The 8,053-nt window shown below is 47.2% G+C and overlaps 1 long non-coding RNA gene across 1 annotated transcript; it reads right to left on the bottom strand.

Annotated features, from left to right (window-relative positions):
* Positions 1–316: 316 nt before the first annotated feature.
* On the bottom strand, positions 317–7,530 carry LOC310657808. The gene is made up of 3 exons (XR_014501956.1): positions 7,424–7,530; positions 1,342–1,440; positions 317–368 (listed from the first exon to the last, which is right to left on the bottom strand). It is a non-coding gene; the product is annotated as an uncharacterized lncRNA (long non-coding RNA).
* Between the last annotated feature and the right edge of the window lie 523 nt (positions 7,531–8,053).

Raw genomic sequence — 8,053 nt, 5'->3', positions numbered from 1 at the left:
GAAATATGTAATGATTAGATAATCATAATAATCAATTATAATAAAATGTTGTTATAATCACAGACCAATAACAACAGTAAACAAATTCCAGAATAAAAAAGCAGCAATGGAGAATAAAACACTAAACTATGGATCTAAAATTCAGTGCTTTCAAACTGTAAAAGCCTGGCAAAATAAAAATGGGTGGGGCTGCCAGGTGAGCCTCTCGGGGGAGGAGCACCCCCAAATTGGGGTGCCACCCCCTAAAAGCCCCTTTTTAAATATTCATCCACCTCATCTCATTTGGTTGGGCACCTACAGAAGGGCGTCTGAGGAAAATTTCATGTTCTGGGTAGGTATCTGTGGGAGGAAGTGATCCTTCAGGTAACCTGGTCACAGTTAGGTGATGACCAGCACTTTGTCTTGGGCCCAGACTGAAAGGCAGATGCCTCGTACCATTACCTGCTATCAGAATGGTGACTGATTCCTTCAGTGCTGGTCCTAGACATTTTGCTGCCTGAGGCAAAGGACAAGATGGCGCCCCATGTGCTTTCGTCTTCAGAAGGTGACTGGACTGAGACCCAGTTCAAACTTCAATACAAGGCAGCAGGATACCCCAATGAGGGCCACTGGCTAGTTTAGGGGGTGCAGGACACTCCCACGTTTGCCCCTCAACAGAGGAGAACATCCAAGGACATGGTGTTGCCGCTGCCGCCTGAGGCTGTTGCTTCCCTCTGCCCAACAGTCAAACAGGTCCTGACTCGCTTTCTAAGAAACATAGTGAACGTCTGGTCTGTGGGTGACATGCGAACAATGAGAACTTGCCAGGAATGATGGAGATGGAATAATAATAATAAATAATAAATTTTATTTATACCCTGCCCTCCCCAGCCAAAGCCGGGCTCAGGGCGGCTAACAACAAGCAAAACAATCCAACATTCTAAAAACTTTTCACCATAAAATCAATCAAAAACAAATTGATGGCAACCAGCAAGCAAGACCCTGTGCAGATTGCCAGAGGAGGGGGTCAGGCTGCGCCCTGACCAAAGGCTTGGTGGAACAGCTCTGTCTTACAGGCCCTGCGGAAAGATGTCAAGTCCCGCAGGGCCCTAGTCTCTTGTGACAGAGCGTTCCACCAGATTGGTGCCACAGCCAAGAAAGCCCTGGCTCTAGTTGAGGCCAGCCTAACCTCTCTGAGGCCTGGGACCTTCAGAGATACACCTGCATTACCTAACTAAACTAGATCCTCCTTTGCAGAAGAGCGCCCTTACACATAAATGGTTCAGAAATAGTATAGAATAAAACACTTCTGAATTCTGCACGCCACGCCCCTTTCCGGAGAATGACCTATATATTGTTCACCTTAGGTCATTTGAACGCAGTCCAAGAAGAAAACGTTGCGAGTGAAGTCTCTCGTTCGCCCTCACCTCGTTTCCCAAAGAAGCCAGGGTTTTGCCCTTTCTAAAATAAAGGAGAAAATCCATGTGACAAGCACGCTCGGTCTGATTACATCTGACAGGTTTAAAGTGCACCCCTTTTACTCCCCAAGAGACTTTGATCCTCTCACTTAACAGGACTTGTAGCTGCGGGAAATTACCTTGTCATACGCAACACAGTGTTTTGGGCTGGTATTGACAGTGCAAAGTGTCAGCAACTGATGCACGGAGCAACAGGGCTAAATAATTCATCGAGAAAGGAGAAGCTTCTCCAGCAGCACACCCTCACCGGGCGTTCCACAAGATGACAAAGGGATCGAATGTTCCCAGCCCGCTGTATAGCCCAAAGGCCGCTGGAGCTTATTAAAATGATTACCAGCATTGTGCGAGGACAGACCAAAGGCCGCCATCGATTTCATCAGAGTGCAGCCTGAAAGTGTGGAGGAATCCAGCTGGCCGTGGTACCCATGGTCTTAACCCCCTTGAGGATTCCTGCCCTTCCATTTGAGCAGAGGCTGCATTTGAAAGAGGTGGGGGGGGGGGAGGAAAGGTCGGTCAGTCCTCTGAGCTTGCTCCACCTGAAGCACATGGGAGGCAGGAGGTGGCAAAAATAAACAAACCATCCGTTCTCCCACACAAAGTGCTTTTTGGTCCATCGGTGGGAGGCCAAGAGGCTTCCATCAAAGCCATTTTGGGACAGATATTGGAGGGCAGGGGAAGGTGGCGCTTTCGGGAGACTAATAGGGGAATAAAGGCATAAAGGAAAGAATGGTTATAGAGTGATAGAATTAAATAAGGTGATTTATGTATGTCACAACGGCAGCCCATGTTTCGTTAGCCCCAAAATGGAAAACGAGCAAGGTGCCAACCAAAGAAGAATGGCAACTTAAATTGATGGAATATGCGCAGCTTGCAGATCTAACTTATAGAATAAGAGAACAAGAAGAACATTTGTTTAAAGAAGATTGGAAAACGTTTATTGAATACGTGGGGGGGGAATTGAGTGCACTTGAAAACGTTGGCAGCATTAAGATAAATTCAACAATGTAAATAAATTTTGATGGAAGTAATAATGGAATACTGAATGGTTTAGTTTATGGAAAATATGTATGGCTTTCATAATTCAGAGATTGTCCCTGGAAAATCAGGACACTTGGAAGGCATGCCACCCTTTCTCGACTTCTGACCTGGCCCTTTGTGGGTTAACAGGTGGTAGAAACAACAAAGAGACCTTCTGAATTTGACCAGGGGCTTACCAAGCCCAGCATCCTGTCCTCATATTGTCTTAATAATAATAATATTATAATAAATTTTATTTATACCCTGCCCTCCCCGGCCAGAGCCGGGCTCAGGGCAGCTAACACCAATAAAATCACAGTAAAAACATAATAAGGGGAAAGGGAAGGGGGAAAAAAACACCAATTTAAAATACAGGTTAAAATGCAATTTAAAATGCAGCCTCATTTTAATAGTAGCCCATAGATCAAAACCATAAGGGGAGGGAAACATACGGGTCAGACCAAGTCCAAACCAAAGGCCAGGCAGAACAGCTCCATCTTGCAGGCCCTGTGGAAAGATGTCAAGTCCCGCAGGGCCGTAGTCTCTTGTGACAGAGCGTACCACCACATTGGAGCCAGTGCTGAAAAGGCCCTGGCCCTAGTTGAAACCAATCTAACCTCCTCGAGGTTCGGGACCTACAAAGTGTTGTTATTTGTGGACCTTAAGTTCCTCCACGGGGCATACCAGGAGAGGCGGTCCCATAGATACGTGGGTCCTAGGCCACATGGGGCTTTAAAGGAAGCCCCCAAGTAGGGCTTGAGCACAACAGCAATCTCCCTAGTTGTGGTCTGAAATGCAATGCCCCTCTGCCTTCTCATAATGGTTTCCCCAGCATATGCCAGCAGTCGCTATTGTCCTGACATTGAAACAACATTCTGCATAGCAATACCACCCTAGCTTTGTGATAGGAGCATGACAGGTATGCCCTACCACCAGACTTCAGTGCCTATAAGCTTTGGAAATTAGTTTCTTGTGCTGAATATCCTTTCTTAAAAAATATAAAAATAATAATAATCCATGGGTACCAAACAAACACATCAAAACCAAAGCTATTTGCATCTATCAACACTAATAAGAGCCACACCGCCGCTTTGGTAGCGTCTCGACTCTCACCTGACCCGGAAGTTCAAAGGCTACATCAAGAAGCAATTAGCATATTTCCCACAGACGGGGCAGTCAAATGAGCAAAGAGCTAATAGCAGCCCCGACCAAAGCGTCTCGGCGGACTTCCTCCTCTGCTTCCGAATTGGATCTGTCAGCTCCTAAATTGCGTGCATTTTTGAGCCGTTAGCACAGTTTACTGCCCGAGAAAATATCGTATCAGCCACCATTAAGGTGGCAAATTGCTTCCTAAATGGTAAGTTAAAGGATAGGATTGTACTTCCCATCTTAATTAAGAAGAGCGTCCTGGTAAATGGAAATAAGTTGGTCAATGTATATTTTTGTTACTGAATGGAAACTAGCACTAGAAGGAGATATCTGAAGGCCTATGTGTAGGATAATGAGGTGTTCTGCCCCTCCTCATTTAATCCCCATAACAACCCTGTGAGATAGGGTAGGCTAAGAGGGAGGGAGAGAGGGACAGAGGGAGGGAGAGAGGGACAGAGAGAGAGAGAGAGAGAGAGAGCGCCAAGGTCACCTAGTGAGTTTCATTTGGCTGAGTGGGGACTTGAACCCTGGTCTCCAAAGTTCTAGTTCAGCACTCTAACCACTACACCACACTGCCTTGCAATGCTGAAACTTACAGGGATTGATGGAAGGGCACCACAATGGGTCTGTGGCTTAATGGACATTGTGACTTGCAAAATTGCATCAGCCTGAAAAAGAGCTAATACAGCCACGCCAATCATCTCCGTCGCAGCTTTAGTTCTTGGAAACTGAGGTGAGTAACGTGTAGCTCAGCCCTGAGCCCAGCAGTGGCCCATGCCAGCAAAATCCAGCTTCCAAACAACATTGGGTCACATTTCCCAAAGTCTACAACCTGATCCCACCCCCACAATATTTTGCTATAACAACTAATTACATATAAATGAATCCTTCTTAACTGATCCAACACTCAGTCTGCTTTTAATTACAAGGTTTCGACAGTGACAGATGGCACAGAGTATGACGAATTGACCCTGAAGGGTTAGATGGTTGTCACAAGAGTGATTTGGTTTCAACAGCCAAAAATAGGTTGAGGTTGCAACGTTCAAAGGTATAACATGGAGTTGACTTAATGTTGGCAAGGGCCTCTTGAATCCGTGCTGATATTAGTAGGCCCTGAAAATATACAAAGAGTCTATTGAAAACAGACCAGGGCTGAGTGAGATGAAGCTATTCACTGTTATTGAACATTTCCAGAACTGCCCCAAAATGCCTTCCCCTTTCAGCATTTTTGTCACTTTTTCATTTAAGCTGATTTACTCATCCTTACTTGTCTTGACTTTCCATCACCATCATTCACCCTCAGCAATCTCACAGACAAATGATTTTACTGACCGATATCTGGCAATATGGACGTCACACAAGGGTGCCACCATAGTCACTAGATGTTCACTGATTTGGTGGGTTCGGAGGAGACTCTTGAGAGTCCCATGGACTGCAAGAAGATCAAACCTCTCCATTCTTATGGAAATCAGCCCTGAGTGCTCACTGGAAGGACAGATCCTGAAGCTGAGACTCCAATACTTTGGCCACCTCATGAGAAGAGAAGACTCCCTGGAAAAGACGTTGGGAAAGATGGAGGGCACAAGGAGAAGGGGACGACAGAGGACAAGATGGTTGGACAGTGTTCTTGAAGCTACCAGCATGAGTTTGACCAAACTGCGGGAGGCAGTGGAAGACAGGAGTGCCTGGCGTGCTCTGGTCCATGGGGTCACGAAGAGTTGGACACGACTAAACAACAACAACAATTTGGGAAGGAGGGAGAATAACTGAATGATAGAGCTGGAGGGGGACACACTTGAATGCCATCTAGCCTGAGGAAGGAAATCCAGAGCTAGAGCATATTCAAGATGTGGTTGCCCAGTCTCTGCTTCAAGACCTCCAGCAGAGAAGAGTGAGGGCAACTGGTTCCATTGTCAAGCTGCTGCCAATGTTAAGACATTTCTCTTAATGCTTAATCAAAATCCACCCTCCTGCAACTTAAGTTCATTAGATCTCTCATCAACACTGAATGTCCTGGCAGAATTTCCAAGGCTGGTGAAGGAACTCTCCCTGGAGTGGGAAAACTGGGGAAGGCCAGAGATCAGAGTTCATAGAATCATAGAACCGTAAGTTTGGAAAGGACCCCAAAAGCTCTCCTAGTCTAATCCCCTGCAATGAAGGAATCACAGCTAAAAAAATCCCTGATGGAAGGCCATTCAACCTCTCTTTTAAAACGTCCAACGAAGGAGCACCCATCATCTTCTGAGGTGGTCCATTCTGCTAACCAACAGCTCTTGCCATCAGAAAGTTCTTCCTTAATGTTTAGCCAGAAACTCCTTTCTTGTACAGTGGTACCTCGGGTTACATACACTTCAGGTTACAGACGCTTCAGGTTGCAGACTCCGCTAACCCAGAAATAGTACCTCGGGTTAAGATCTTTGCTTCAGGATGAGAACAGAAATTGTGTACCAGTGGCATGGTGGCAGCGGGAGGCCCCATTAGCTAAAGTGGTGCTTCAGGTTAAGAACAGTTTCAGGTTAAGAACGGACCTCCGGAACGAATTAAGTGCTTAACCCGAGGTACCACTGTCATTTGAATCCTACCCTCTTGGGGCAGCAGAAAACAAGCTTGCTCCATCTTCCCTGTGACAGCCCTTTGAATGTTTGAAGTTGGCTATCCTAGCACCTAGTACAAGTTTTCAAGGTACATTTTGGTGTGAAAATGTACAAGGGAGTTTGAAAGGAGGAGAAAAGGGGATTCAATAAGGTTGAATTCAGTGGATGCTTGGGTTGCAAACGTGATCCATGCAGGAGGCATGTTCACAACCCACAGGATTCACAACCCGCAGCACCACATCTGCGCACACGCGGGCCACAATTCAGCGTTTCTGCGCATGCACAAAGTGTGATTTAGCGCTTCTGCACATGCGCAAGCACCAAAACCCGGAAGTAGCCCGTTCTGGTACTTCCAGGTTTGGCGTGATGCGTAACCCAAAAACGCGCAACCTGAAGCGTCTGTAACCTGAGGTATGACTGTACAGTGATGCCTCGCAAGACGAAATTAATTAGTTCCACGAGTTCTTTCGTTGAGCAAGTTTTTTCGTCTTGCGAAGCACCACTGCTGTTAAACACTAACAATGGTGGGGAGGGGCGGGGAGAAGCAGGACAGCTGCCGCAGCCGGTACCTCAGACTCACCCGCTCCTTGTGGCCACCGCGCGACACGGCTGCTGGAGGGTGGTGGGGCTCAGGAGCGCGACTCCGGCTGCAACACTGGCTGCTGGCGGCAGCGGCTCTCTGAGAGGAGCGCACAAGGGCGGTGGGCAGCGGCGCAAGGCAGCCGGAAGGTCGGCCGTCAGCCAGAAGTTCGGAGGGAGCCGAAGGAGTCGTCAGCCGGAAGGTGGGAGGGAGCCGGAGGAGTGGGGAAGCGAGCGTGCGTGCGTGCAGTAACCGTCGCCATGACAGGAGAGGCAGGGCTGTTTCGTCTAGCGAAGCAAGCCCTTAGGGAAATCTGTCTTGCGAAGCACCTCAGAAAATGAAAAACCCTTTCGTCTAGCGAGTTTTTCATCTTCCGAGGCATTCGTCTTGCGGGGTACCACTGTAAATTACTCCGGGATGGTTTGATTCATCCCTGTCATTGCTGACTCTTGGAAGAGTCACAAGATCAGATTTCCTAGGAAAGCTAGCTTAAATGGGCATGGAGTTTACTTTACATAAATCATATAAAACACCTGGAAGAACGTCCTGTCAAATGTGGTGCAAACTTTCAGGTGCAAACTAGAAAGCAAAGAGCAGAAGCAAGTAACTCACAGCTGAATTGTTACCTGTCTGGTTGCAGATGTCTTTCTTTTGTGAAAACAGGTGTATCTCTGCCCTTGAGACAGCCGCTTGTCACTTGTGCTCTGGCCAAGTTCGTCCATCAACTCATCTGCGACCTGCCCTGACAGGAGACAAAAGGGCAACAGCATCAGATGGCAAAATTTGGGGTAATGCCAACCTGATGGAGAGTGTATTAGGTGCTGAGAACAACTGCAACTCTCAGCAAAGGCTTGAAAAGCAATCAGAATCCGTTCACACAATACTGCTTCTTGTATATCATGGTGCGATGGTCTGTGGACAGGATTCCACCCCCACCCCCCGCCATATGCCCATTTACCATTTAAGACAGTGGTGGCCAAACTTGGCCCTCCAGCTGTTTTGGGACTACAGTTCCCATAATCCCTGACCACTGGTCCTGTTAACTAGGGGTGATGGGAGTTGTAGTCCCAAAACAGCTGGAGGACAATGTTTGGCCATCACTGATTTAAGAGAAGTACAAACCTCTCTGAGAGATTCTACCCAAACTGTGAAACCATGAGAATGCAATTATGGTGTAGGGTATATTTCAATCAGAGGGGCAATTTGGGGGAAGGCATTAGGGCTTCCAGTATTTATGCATTGCCTCAAGTGTGGCT

This window comes from Podarcis tiliguerta, assembly GCF_965153285.1.
Source record: "Podarcis tiliguerta genome assembly, chromosome: 9".
Lineage (NCBI taxonomy): Eukaryota > Metazoa > Chordata > Lepidosauria > Squamata > Lacertidae > Podarcis > Podarcis tiliguerta.
The sequence above is the reverse complement of the archived record's forward strand: the minus strand, read 5'-3'. Positions and strand labels throughout refer to the sequence as shown.